The following is a 14,372-nucleotide window of genomic DNA, read 5'->3' on the forward strand; positions in this document are numbered from 1 at the left end:
AGCTTATGCTCAAATAAATATGTTTGTCTCTAAGGTGCCACAAGTACTCCTGTTCTCTTTGCTGATACAGACTAACACGGCTGCTACTCTGAAACCAGGAAGGACTTTTCTTTAAAAGGCCCAGTAACCCGGCAGGACTGTTAGAACACCGGAGAGGCAAAGAGAAGCATGTGCTGTAAGGTCTGATTCTGACAATGCTTTTCAGATCTTAGCTGCCTACATAGGGCTCAGGGTCAGATTTTTCAATGGCTCTTGGGCCCAGATCCTCAGAGGTATTTTAGGCTCCCCTTGAAATCAATGGGAATTCATTGCCTAAATAGCTTTTGAGGCTCTGGGCCTCAGCCCCCACAACTGAGGGCAGATTTTCCAAAGTGCCCAGGAGCAAAGTGCTCCCCAAACTTGAGTTCAACGCGTTTAACCATGGGCAGAAGTGTCCTCTTCTTTCTGCCCTAACTGGCTCATAGAATTACTGTGTGCTGCTGAACAACTGCTCCGCTCCCCACCAGAGGTGGCCGAGAGGTGACAGGGATTAGAGCTGTAGGTATTAGCTGCTGCTTGTAAAAATGTTTTGGCGTCTTCTACAATCGTACTGTCCCCTCTCTCCCAGCTTTCTCTGTGGATGCTGTCGGTAGAGCATAGAGAGAGATGAATTTTAAGACCAGGAAGGTTTGTTACGATCATCTAGTCTGTGCATGACACAGGCCAGAAATTCCCCCCACAGTGATTCCTGCACTAATCTTTTAATAGTTTCATAGTTCAAGGCCAGAAGGGACCATTAGAGTATCTCATCTGACTTCCTGTATATCACAAGCCCCATTAAATTTCACCTGCATTCCCCTCTATTGATCCCACTACCTTATCTGACCTAAGCATATCTTCCAGCTTTGGTTTGAAGACTCCAAGAGATGAAGAATCCACCTCTTCCCTTGTAATTCAAGGGGTCCTAGCCATAGCCCCGCATCCATGGGATTTGAATGACTCTCTGAAGTGACACACACAGCTCTAAGCTCCTGGGCTGCTTATCCCATGAGCTCTCCCTGAGGTTCTCCATCTCTTTACAGCCCCCGTTCCCACTGTCCCTGGTGGTTACTTTGCTGAGTTCCATACAGACTGTCTACTCGGAGGGGCAGGGATGTAGCTGTCCGCATGTAGGTACCTCTGATGATTTTTGAACCTCTTACTAACTGGTGCCCTGGGAGTCCAATGGTTGTATGAGAATCTCTCTTTAAAAAAAAAAAAAAAAAATTCCAGCCTTCCTAACTTGGGAGTAAAATTTGAAAATATGACCCCTGAAAGCTCAGAAGGCAAAAAACCTCTAACCCTGCAAATGTATTGCTTTAAGAGTTCATGATTCTTAAACATAACTCATGATTCTGGCGGGACTGAGCCATGATGTTTGGATGCTTGATGTTGGCACCACTGTTCCATAAAGAACAATCCTATTAATCCTTTGACCGATGTTTTTCTTTACGCTCTGCGTTCGTTACTCTAACGCATATTTAGCCTCAAGATGATCAAGTTATGGAAATCGCTCCAGACTTATGGGTAAATGCAGAAGCCTGAGACTTGATAATTGAAGACAGTGTGTCTTGCACCACCGTGTCCATGAGTCACCTGCTGCTCATCAGTGAGACAGTGTTGGACTCGCAGCAGAGTCTAGCAGTAAAACATGCCTGAACTTATTTCCTCTAAAGCCCAGTTTCATTCCCTTCCAGAAACATGTGTGACAGGCTCCCAAACATCTCACTGGGCAGCGTGGACAGGAGTCCCAGGAGCGCTGAACTTCCATTCGAAATTGACTTAGATCCAGATTTGAAGCATAAGGCAGAGGGGCTTTAAAAAGGGGAGGGTGGCTTAGGGCTGTAAAAAAAATTCACGTGAAGGTTTCAGACACCCTGAGATTCAGTTGGTTTGGGGCTGGGCTTTTGGTTCAGCCCCTCTCTAGTAAAGAGAGAAGCCAGGTCTCTGCTAGAATTGCTTTGCCGATATAGCTATACCATTATAATATACTGGCAAAATGAGCCCACTGTGGATGCAGCTATACCAACAAAACTAGTGGTTTTGCAGTCTAGCTTTCCCACCCCCCCACCCCCCCCCCGAGGGAAACCTGATAGGTATAACTGCATCTGCACTGGGGGCTTTGGCTGGCATAGCTCTGCCAGTCACTAATCACACCCCTGCTACGGTGGCAGAAGTCTGTGTTTTAGACTGGGCCATGCAAGCTGGAGTCTCTGCTGCTTTGCACCTTGTGGAGTCATTTACCTCTGTGCAAAGTGGGGGTAACACTCTCCCTGGCCAGAATTGAAGGCCAGATCCTCAACTGATGTAAATCAGTGTCGCTCAATTTAAGCCAATGGACCGACACCAGCGTAAGCAGAGAGAGAATCTGGTCCCAAGTGTTTTAGCGGTGGTGATGCTGGATGGAAGGCAGAGAGAAGAATCACACCCTGTGTCTTAAGTCCCATCTGAACTGTAGCAATCACTATTTTTAAGCTTGCTTGTCCATACGTGTCTTTTAAGGACTTTACATTTAAGGAATTTAAGGCTGATTTTTGCTTGAATACAAGATGTCATTAATATGTAACAACTGGATAACTTGGAGTGTCTCCAGGCTAAACTCTGCTTGCACTGAATATGAAAACTAACTGATCCTCGAGTCCTCTTCCGCTTTTCTCAATGGGAGTTTCTCTCGAGTGAGGACTGCAGGATTGGGCCCCCATCTCCAAAGCAGAGTGCAGAAAAGGCATTTGATTAGTTAAGGACTTGATCCTGTAAAAAGCTCTGTTTCCATGCTCAGCAGCTTACAGGATTGGACTGGGATGTACCCAAATTCATACCTCTCTCTAGTAACAGCAGGAGGTTGTTTGTTTTTTTCCTGAGACAGACTCTACTTGGCAGAATATAGTTATGGTCCAGTTTGCCCATTCCCCAGCATCTTGTCATCCCTCGTGCCTGTACAGAATAGGTGTCAAATGCCACCAGATCAGTTGGGCAGTGTTAGACCTCTACTTTGCACAGGTATACATGGCTCCACAAGGGGCCAATCCATGAATGTTCAGGCTCTTAAAATCTATTCAGCGAGATTAAAAATCTCCAACATTTTCCATTCTCGTGGCTAATGAGCTTTTATTTTCTTTAACGTAGGAAATGCGAACACTCTTAATGAAACTCTCATGCTCCAGCAAAAGTCTAAATGAATCCAGTGTTTGGCTGCATGGCGTTTATAACTGAGCGAAGAATGTTTTCCCATCAGCTCTTTGAAGTGCCCTATTAAGTGATTTTATACTAATAGGATTTTCCCAGGAAAGAAAGACACGAATGACAAAACGCTGAATGCTTGATTAACTCTGCCCCTAAAAGAACTTGGATCGTGGTAATTGACTCTTTCCCTGCCATATTCAGCCATTGTTTGCTCCGTTTATGAAGGCATGTTGATGAGACACCAAACCCAGTAGAGTGTAAACAGAATCCTGCCAAGCACAGATGGTTGTGTGAGGCATTCTCTAACGCAAGGCCTTTGGGTTACTGGAAATATTTCTGGATCCAGAGAGTCTGGAGTATGAATTGTCCATTTCATTTGCTGCCGAACTCATTTCCACCCGAGATCGGTTTTGAGGCTCATTCATAGTCATTAACGTAATTGCTTCAGGAACTGTCCAGGGGGAGCTATGGAGACTCTTTGGCTGGATAGAAAAGAACCTCATTGTTACGACGTCCTGAAATCAGGCTGCAGGAAGTACCTGCAGGGTTTTAATATTTTATTTTGATTTTACTAATTCATACTGTTTGCCACAGTCAGCCAGCAAACCATGCCTATGCAAAATGCCCTGCACCTGCTTGAGGCACCTGCTGTGGAAGTGGCAGCTGGAATCAGATGTCTGAGCCTTGGAACAGTTGCAAAATGTTTTCAATCTCTCTGCCTCCAGATCACTGCCAAAGCTTTATGAACCTGCTACAGGGTGACTGGCCCCTTCAAGAGAGAGTGGGATCCAGTGCACCTGTGACTGATTGATTACCCGCTGCCCAATTGGGCTTAAGGGAGAAGGCATCTGGGTCCTTATAAAGAGGGACACACCAGCAGGGGAAGGAGAGCTGCTGACCTCTCGCAGCCTAGAGAGAAAGCGAGAGAAGCCTGGGAGGTTGTGGGAGAGACAGAGCTAGAGCAGGACTGCAGGGCAGTAGATGACTCCTGCAAGGAAGGGTGGGGAAGGATGAAATTTGGACTTTATTTTGAGTAGAACAGTTTGATAATAAACCCATGTACTGTGTGGAGTTTTTAAGGAACCCATGAAGAGAAACGAAGGCAGGGCGATGAAGAGACAGCCCAGGCTCGGAGGAGGCACTCATGCGCCCAGTTACAGGACTCAGTCTGGCCTGGTGCTAAGCACCCTCAGCTCCCACCTGAATCAAGAGGAGTTGAAAGAGCTCAGCACCTCATAGGATTGGGCCCTTAAACACAGCTCTGGGGCCTGGCTCTTACACCAGTGTTGATCCATTGGTTTAGATGGATTTACTCCAGTGTAACTGACAGGAGGCAGCCTTTGGAGCACAGTGGGTGAAAAGATTCTGCTTTTCAAAAACTGAAATGAAATGAAAATTTCGGATTTAAAAAAAACTGTCTCAAATGAAATTTTTTTTTTTTTTTGGTCAAAACCCTGTTTTTTTGGCAGGAAAAATTTTCAGGCAAAAAAATGCAAATCCGCTCTACTCATCCATTTTCCTGTCCTCTAACCACATCAGGATGTGTGTGAGGTACTTTCGTTTCCATGGCCCTTTCAGTTCTGGGCTTCTGGGCTGGGACTGTGTCTAAAGGTTTTTGTTTGTGGCTTTGCTGATCTGACTGTTAAGAATGAGTTTAGACCCACTAAGCTGATTTCATGCAGCATCACCAAACAGCCATTAGAGGGCGAGAACTTTTTGGTCACTGGTCTGGATTTACAAAGGTCTTCAGAGAATGAGTTAGGTACCTCAAATTGAAGGCCAATGGGACTTAAGCTCCTGATCCGTCTAGGCCCCTTTGTAAATCCCACTAGACACTTTTCTGCATCCTTAGGCACCTAAATACCTTTGTAAATCTGGTCCGAACTCATCTGGACTGAATTTGAACTGACCACCCAGACACTGGTACACCTTTTTTAACTTAATGTGATCTCCTCATCCCTAAAATAGTGTACATTAAAAAATAAAGCCCTCCCTTCCCATACCTCTGCGAGGTAAGGCAATGCAGGTGCATGAAACTTCTGGGCCCAAGGCTGCCACCCTTACTTGCCACAAGTAGCACCTGACTTGGCCAATAGTCCCATTGATTTCAATGGATGAGACTAGGACTTGGGGAGTACACGCCCACCAAGGGAAATGAGGACAGGGAGAGGAGGCAGTGTTGGGGTTTTAAATCCTCACCACACCCAACCATGGGCATGCAGGACCATGTGTGCCTATTTATTCCCTCTGGCACAGGTGGGCAGAGAACTGGCTCTGTCCCCAACATAGCGGCAAGCACATAGCAGCTGATCTGGTGTAGGGAATGTCAGTAGATTAGTATCTTCCTAGATCAGGGAGAAGGGAATCGTGTGTCCTGGGGCCACTCTTGGTTAGTGCATCTTAGGTTCTGTCCCTCATACAGGCTGCATACCTAACACTGCAGTCTAGCCTAATAGCGCTGCTGGCGGTGTATGGTAAAAGAGTGGCAAGATGTGGCCTTCCTTGTTTACACACTAGAAGGATGTTTCTATAGCAAGCTGTTGACTCAAGCTTGCTCATGATCTTTGTGGTTTAAAAATAATCACTGATGCCCTGCCCTCCGCCCATGTTAACAAAAGCCTGAGCCTCTCTAGTGCAAGCCCCTCCAGGACTGTTTGCAAAGCCTGACTCCTTCACATTATAGACCTCCCTGCAAAACCAAGACGTGGCCAATGCCTGAGAAATAAATGCCCATGATTGGGTGGAAATTTGATTGACCTCTGCTGCTTTCACCCAGTAAGAAAGGGGCTGATCCTGCCAGGAACTGAGTGCCTCTTGAGAATCAACAGGAAATAGAGGCACTGCGTGGAGGCAGTAGAAGGCAATCAAAGTTCATATGCTAAACTTTACAGGGATAAAATTAACCTGGGTGGGAGGGACTCCCTGCCTCTTCTGAGGGCTGTGCGGGGTCTGTACAAGGGGCCCTGCTGTCTGAAGGGGGTGCACAGGCATCTGGGTGTAGACATAAGTGCCCAGAAGGCCACACTAGGGGCAAGTTAGTGATAGGCCTGGGGAGGGGATGCAGATCTGTGTTTACTTGCTTCATTGGCCCTGGTATGACTGGCATGGGGGGTTGCTCTTAGCCTGAAAAGGCACCTGCAGGAGAGGGCTAGATACTGACTGAGACTGGCCCTGGTCTGGGGGATCAATTTCACTTTCCCTTCCACACTCCACCCACAGAAAGCTTGAATGTTTGGTCTTTGAGAATGAGGAAGCTTTCACCTGCCAATAAACAAAGTAGTTAGTGTGCAGGGGCACAAATCTCCAGTAACATTGTGCCAGACCATAAGTGGATGCAAATTGACATAGACCCACTGACTTCTCAGGAGCTCTGCCAGTTTTAAGGCACTGTACAAATATTAATCCGCTAATTCATTGACTCTCGCAATGCCCCTTCAAGGCAGTAACATCCTTTCTCTCATTTTACAGATCTAGAAAGTGAGGCAGAGAGGGTAAGGCTAAAAGTGTACAAGTGTAGGATTAACAGCCAACCAGGACTGGCCTGGAGTCTCCCGGAATCGGCATCAGTCTCCCAGTGACCATTGAAAGCAACCTGGGAGATTTTAATAGGATGTTTTAAGAAAATGACATTCTGTCATTGGGGGGTGGGGGGGTGTTGGTAGAAATCTCCTGGAATAGCTTCAGTCAAAGTTGGCAACCCTATACAAGAGTGGCCACGGATTTGGGGGGGCTGAGTTTTTGGGTAAGAAAAACATCAGAAGTCACTTCTGAAAATTTCTCGGCATGGGACATGCCCGTGACTGCAGAGGGCATAGATATTAGCACTCAGGAGTGCCTGGCTCCCGGTTCTGCACTGATGCCACTAGTCCATGCCTCCGTCTGTAATATAGGGCAACTATCTGCTTGTTTATACAAATCTTTATCCACGTTGAAAGACCTACAGGAAACTGACTCAGACTAGAGAGAGCCTAGTTTTACATAATGAGGTAAATTAGGATATATTACAGCTGTGCAACTCTCATTGGCCCATAGTTTGTTATATACATACTAACTCTGAGTCTAATCCTGCATCAGAAAATCAATAGGAATTTTGTCATTGACTTCAAAGAAAGCAGGTTCTTGCTCTAGCTATATAGACTAGGGGCTCTCACGGGATTTGTTGTGGCAAGAGTTGTCTCAAGGGGCTTGATTCTGCTTTCTTACGACAGTGTAAATCAGGAGTAACCCCATTAAAGTTTACAGTCATGCCTTTGTAAAATACATGAGATCAGACCCAGGCCCTTGACTTTTTGTAAGTGTAAAGCACCCAGGGAAGATCCAAAGTGCAGTGAGGCTTTTTTTGGATCAGGCCCCAGGCAAGTTTATTATAATCTCACGAAAAGAGCTGATCCATTTAATCTGCCTTAAAATTTGATTTCACTGGAAAATACTACCCTGTCTCCGCCGGATAAACATTTCTTTCTAGATCACAACCTCCTGGTAGCATTGTTAATGTGACACCAAATAGCGTCTGGATTAATCATAAATTAATGATATTTTTAACCACTGTTAGGGCCTGAGAAAATCTGAGCGAACACTAGATCTAAATACTGCACCGGCAATATTTCGGTTCCCATAAGGCGCTCGGCTGAGAACGATGCTGCTGGATTGTGGATACAGTGCAGCCGGTATGGTCACGGTAGTTTTCCGCTGGTTCCTGTGCTACGCAGCATGTATAGCCTGAGAACTTCATGTGAAAGCAATGTTTTTAATTACAGCTGGCAATCATGATTTCCATCTCGCTGAAAAGCGACACCCACGGGTGACCCTCCACCCCACCCTGATACTGGTGCCACACCCTGATACTGCTGCTGACGAAATGTCTCCAAGGGCATTTCTCTCTGACTATAAAATGAACAGGAATGCATTGTGTTGATCACACGCTTTTCGGATGGCACTGACAATCAGCACAGTGCACCATGACATTTATAAATACACTGCAAATGATCAGGGCCAATTTATTCTTATTTACACATGTGCAACTTCATAGTCTTCACTGGGGTAGCTTGGGTCTAAATAAGAACAGAATTTCTGAGCCCTGATTCTGATCCAATTTACATTGTTGTAAATGAGGAGTAACTCCACTGAATTCTAGAGATACAAGGGTATACATTTGCCACTTATGGTTGGGTTTTATATATGGTATCCATCCTGGAATCCGATATAAAATCATCTCATGCAAAAAATGGTGGCAGCTAAAACTCTCCTGATAGCCTGATCGAAATCCCACTTAAGCTGATAGATGGGCTTTGGATCAGACCCTTCAGCAGTAGCCTTGTCAACTCCTAAATAATATAAATGATAAAGTAACATATGAATAAATTAGGTATGTTTTGTTCCAGTCTCTTTAGTCTGTATTTGCCTGGATCTGGCATAAGATCAGATTGATTCTAAAAGGCATGCTTGTTCGGATGGCAGTAATAAAATAAGCCGAGTAGCACTGAATCGATATCCCAGCATGGCAAGAGGGGGCTCTGCGCTGCTCCCGAAGTGCGGTCTTTCAGATGAGACGGAAAACTGAAGCAGTGGCTACTTGTGTCTGTTAAAGGTATCCGTGCACTTTTGGCAAGGATTGAGATATTAATCCTGGTGTCCTGGCTAAACTCCAAGTTAAACGACCGCTTTGTTAAATTTCTTCTGTAGTTTAGACGGGAGAAAAATTTCTTCACTTTCTTGGCTTACGTTATTGTTCAGTGTTGCGGTGCCATGTTAAACAGGTGGTATGTTTCACCTCAGAGCTAGCTGCATGGGTGAAGTCAATCCCTGTATCTAATTTAGCATGAACACACTGAAAATCTTTAGGACAGGTCCAGCATACGACCCCAAGTCCTGGCTCAGTCTGAGCCCTGCTGTGATGTCTGTCGGGACGGTAGGGTCAGCCTGGTGTCAGCAGGATTTTTTTTGCCTTTTCCTTGTTTTCATTAAGTTTCGAAGCTCCACCCTTTTGGAGGATGTCCAAAGAGATTTGCGTGGCATTGGCTGATGGAGTTTGTGCTGCGATCGTTCACTGGGTCGCTAAAATGAGAGAGCTTATTCTGTGAGGAAGTTTCATGCAGTCCTCACTCTCCAGAAAAACCATGCAACAGAAAGCTCATTAGGCAGAACTCAGCACACGTTTTCCAGTATTGGCTCTGCGGTCCAGGATAATTAAAAAGGGCGAGTGTGGTAGATGAACGTCATCTTTATTTGGCCTTTAAAATATGTCTGCTATTGAGCTGCGTTGGGTACCACTTGGGCCAGCAGCTGGGGCACATGGAGTTTCAGAATATAAGAGCGGCCCTACTGGGTCAGACCAAAGGTCCATCTAGTCCAGTATCCTGTCTTCTGACAGTGGCCAGTGCCAGGTGCCCCAGAGGGAATGAACAGAACAGGGAATCATCAAGTGATCCATCCCGTCGCTCATTCCCAGCTTCTGGCAATGGGATCCTATACTACAGAAATACAGGAGAGGGCCAGAATTTTCAGAAGGGTTCAGCGCTCATAAATGGGGTTAGATTTTCCGAAGGACTCAATTTAGCTCCCATTTTAGACACCAAAATATTTTTTTTCTAAACCCACATTTTCATTTGAAGTGTTCTGAGAATGAAGTGTCACAGTGGGAGCTGTGGGGTACCAAACTCTTTGGAAAATCTGTTGCCAGTTGTGGATGTTGAGGCCTTGAAAATCCAAATCCAGGGGGGCTTCAGGAAATCTGTTCAACTGTGCTGAGCTATCTAAACTCAGAAGTGCACGTGCGGCGGGAGAGGCTAAATGTACAAGCCTTAATTTGGGGTTTGGCAGGTGGACTCTTTTAGGAGCCTGGATGATTGTAACTGTACTTTGTTATCTATCCTGAGCTCTTTTAATGGTAACTCTTTGGCTGTTAGCATTAAACACAGGGCAGTGGAATCTGTTTTGACTTGACGCGTTACCTGTTTTCCAAGTTCCTAAATCCCTTATCTTACATAGATGCAGTAGCTATACTCCTGCAAATCATGTTTGAATGTATTTTTTTTTCCAGCCATAGTCACTTCCTTTATTTCCATTGCAGCCACCTAGGGCTGTCATGTTATAAACGAAGCAGTGTTGTTGTAGGTCAGTACTTGGAGAGGAGACAGGTGACTCAGCAGCTTATGGTCCATTTCCTCTGCGTCATTATGAGGGGGAGGTGTGTGATTTGAGTAAAAGGAAATCAAAATAGGAGGGGGAAGTGGTCACCAGTTCCAGGGGCCCTCGTCACAGTTTTCAATGTCATCTGATGATGAGGCTTTGCATCATTTGTGGTGACGGGACACGGCAAAGGGAAGAGAAGGGAAATGTATTTTAAAAGATTTCATGTCTCTGAAAAGGCCCACAGCAAGGAAAACAAGGAGGTGGTGTACTGAGTGCTTTCCACTGCCATTTCTCTCAGGATGGAGGACAATGAGCAGGGTGCATAGATTTAAACACAGAAATGGGGAGAGCCAGGAAATTTTAAGAAAAAAGGCTAGTGCTGACAAGGCCAGAGAGGAAGACCGTGGACTACAATTTCTAGAGCGGGGAGGAGGGGATTTTTCTTCATCGTTTCCAGGAGAGAGTAGAGCTCAAGGTCATTATTAGGCATTTCGTGATTTCTGGATCGAAAGGGGCATGATCCAATGGCAACACAGCTTCAGAGCAATAGACCAGCAACCTTGGACATTTGTGCCGCTTCCGTGGGCACTGCACGCTGACTCAGAAAGGAGATATTTGTACCTTTCCTTAGCGATGTCTCCTGCATTTCCAGTGTGCTTTCAGGGTGGAAACCAGCAGGTCAACAAGCAATAGAAATGGAAAAAATCCTATGTCCAAGCGGCAGAATTAGGAAAGGTAGGTTACTTACCCATTAGCGGAGCCCTTCGCGATGAGCTGCTGCACATCCACACTTGTGGGATCAAGGCACCTGTGCTGTGAGCGTCCAGAACCTTCTGGAAAGTAGTGTCTGTTGGGTCCCCTTCCTGCCCCTTCCATCCTGGAGGGTTCAGAGGGTAGGAAAGGGGGAGTTGGCCCCAGCCTTCCATCAATTCCTTCCGTTAATTACACTGAGGGTAACTGACCATTGAAACAGCTTTCTAAGGGATGGGGTAGATGCTCTATGAATCTATGAAGTGTAGGTGGTGGATGTCTCAACCCTGAGGTGATTCCAGTCAAAGTTAGGTTTACTGGGAGCTTCTGAAATGCTGGGCCAGCTGCTCCATTGGAGTCATGCACTCCACTGGATCCAAGGGAGGCTTGGTAGAGCTAAGGATGGGAACCCTTGGGTATTTCTATGCCTATGCTGAGGGGGTGGCAGCTACCAAAGGCACTACTGAATCCTTGACACTTTGTACTCCATGGTGAAACCACTCCAGAACCAGACTTGAAAAGTCTCCTTCCTGGTTTAGAACTGGGAGCTAGGAGGTCAGTAGCCCAGATCCCAATAATCTGTATAATATTCCAGGAATATCACGCCATGTGTCACTCTGAAGCCTAAAATGTTTGTCCGGGAGAAGCGATGGAAGAAGCTACAAGCATGGCTGAGAGCTCTTTTTGTTCAGAATATCACCAGGTTCAGTCATTGCTGGGTTTCCCGGGTCCAGTTTAAGTTCTCGGCCATTTTGACTTTGATTTACGTCTGTGCTATGTAAGGCACGTATCCATGCCATGCCTAGAGACCATTGTGATAGCCAGTCACCACCCTTACTCTACAGTTAATTTGCATGCACCAATTTCAGTGGTTGTCTGAGGGAGACTGCCCAGATAGTGGATTACCTGGCCCAACTGTCACACCCAGGCACCCAACTGCCATCCCCACAGATCAAAGCAAATCTCCCAGCACAATACAGCCCCCGACACAGATCAACACAACCAGCAAACAGCAAAACGACACAACCAGCGCATGTAACCCCAAAACCACCTTTGCCATCCACACAACTCTCCCAGCACAATACAGCCCCCGACACAGATCAACACAACCAGCAAACAGTCTCCTGACTGGAATTTGTGGTCTGTTACCATCCTTTTGTTAAGTTCTCAGCCATTTTTGGCCTTTTTACACACATGATTTTACAAATTACACCCATGAGACAGCACAGGCTTTCAGTGACTAGTGTCTTAACAAAATTTCCTTCTCTAAGAGATCAGACACACAGATCTGTCAGGTTTCAGAGTAGCCGCCGTGTTAGTCTGTATCCGCAAAAAGAAAAGGAATACTTGTGGCACCTAGTCTAAGGTGCCACAAGTACTCCTTTTCTTTTTTACAGATCTGTCAGTGTATCTATTATGGCAGATCCAGGGAATATCTGAGTGGGTCTCTTGGTACCTCATATACTGCCCTAAATCTAACTTGAGCCTACGGCACTCTCTTTTCTGCAGAACCTTGGCAATGTGTCTTTTAATTCCCTGAAGAAGAAAAAGCATTTCAGGTGTGTCTCTGCCTTTGCATTCCTTGGCTACAAAGAAATGCTGAAGTCAATAAGTGGTCCTTTCTGGATAATCAGACAGATCCTGACACCGGAATCTGTTTCTCATGTCTACAGAGATCACACAGTATGGAAATCTTGGGATCTGTGAAATCTATCGATTCTGAGAAGTGAGGTTTGGAGTACAGTACCTTCATGTCCTAGGGACTGGCCAGGAGCCCAACCAAACCCTAATGGCTATGTTGTCTAGCAGAAATTCAGCCACCCAAAATCAGGTTTCTGAGCATACACCTGCTGAGGATGTGACTGGCTAAAAAGGTATTCTAGTCATGGGTGGCTAAATTTCTGCTACACAACTGAGCTGTTCAGAATGGGCTGGGAGGACTCTCTCCTCAGGGGGACTGAGTCATCTATCTGCCGCCCCGACCGGGAAAACTGAGAAGTCACGTCAATCACCCTGATATCTGCTGGGAGAGCAATACAGCGGTGCACAGACAATCCAGGAAGTTTTTGGAAAGGGTAGGGGACAATTTCCTGGTGCAAGTGCTGGAGGAACCAACTAGGGGCAGAGCTCTTCTTGACCTGCTGCTCACAAACCGGGAAGAATTAGTAGGGGAAGCTAAAGTGGATGGGAACCTGGGAGGCAGTGACCATGAGATGGTCGAGTTCAGGATCCTGACACAGGGAAGAAAGGAGAGCAGCAGAATACGGACCCTGGACTTCAGAAAAGCAGACTTTGACTCCCTCAGGGAACTGATGGGCAGGATCCCCTGGGAGAATAACGTGAGGGGGAAAGGAGTCCAGGAGAGCTGGCTGTATTTTAAAGAATCCTTATTGAGGTTACAGGGACAAACCATCCCGATGTGTCGAAAGAATAGTAAATATGGCAGGCAACCAGCTTGGCTTAACAGTGAAATCCTTGCTGATCTTGAACACAAAAAAGAAGCTTACAAGAAGTGGAAGACTGGACAAATGACCAGGGAAGAGTATCAAAATATTGCTCGGGGATGCAGCAGTGAAATCAGAAAGGCCAAATCACACCTGGAATTGCAGCTAGCAAGAGATGTTAAGAGTAACAAGAAGGGTTTCTTCAGGTATGTTAGCAACAAGAAGCAAGTCAAGGAAAGTGTGGGCCCCTTACTGAATGAGGGAGGCAACCTAGTGACAGAGTATGTGGAAAAAGCTAATGTACTCAATGCTTTTTTTGTCTCTGTCTTCACGAACAAGGTCAGCTCCCAGACTACTGCACTGGGCAGCACAGCATGGGGAGGAGGTGACCAGCCCTCTGTGGAGAAAGAAGTGGTTCGGGACTATTCAGAAAAGCTGGACGAGCAAAAGTCCATGGGGCCGGATGCGCTGCATCTGAGAGTGCTAAAGTAGTTGGCGGATGTGATTGCAGAGCCATTGGCCATTATCTTTGAAAACTCATGGCGGTCTGGGGAAGTCCCAGACGACTGGAAAAAGGCTAATGTAGTGCCCATCTTTAAAAAAGGGAAGAAGGAGGATCCTGGAAACTACAGGCCAGTCAGCCTCACCTCAGACCCTGGAAAAATCATGGAGCGGGTCCTCAAGGAATCAATTCTGAAGCACTTAGAGGAGAGGAAAGTGATCAGGAACAGTCAGCATGGATTCACCAAGGGCAAGTCATGCCTGACTAATCTAATTGCCTTCTATGACAAGATAACTGGCTCTGTGGATGAGGGGAAAGCGGTGGACGTGTTGTTCCTTGACTTT

Source organism: Eretmochelys imbricata, chromosome 21, assembly GCF_965152235.1.
Source record: "Eretmochelys imbricata isolate rEreImb1 chromosome 21, rEreImb1.hap1, whole genome shotgun sequence".
Classification (NCBI taxonomy): domain Eukaryota; kingdom Metazoa; phylum Chordata; order Testudines; family Cheloniidae; genus Eretmochelys; species Eretmochelys imbricata.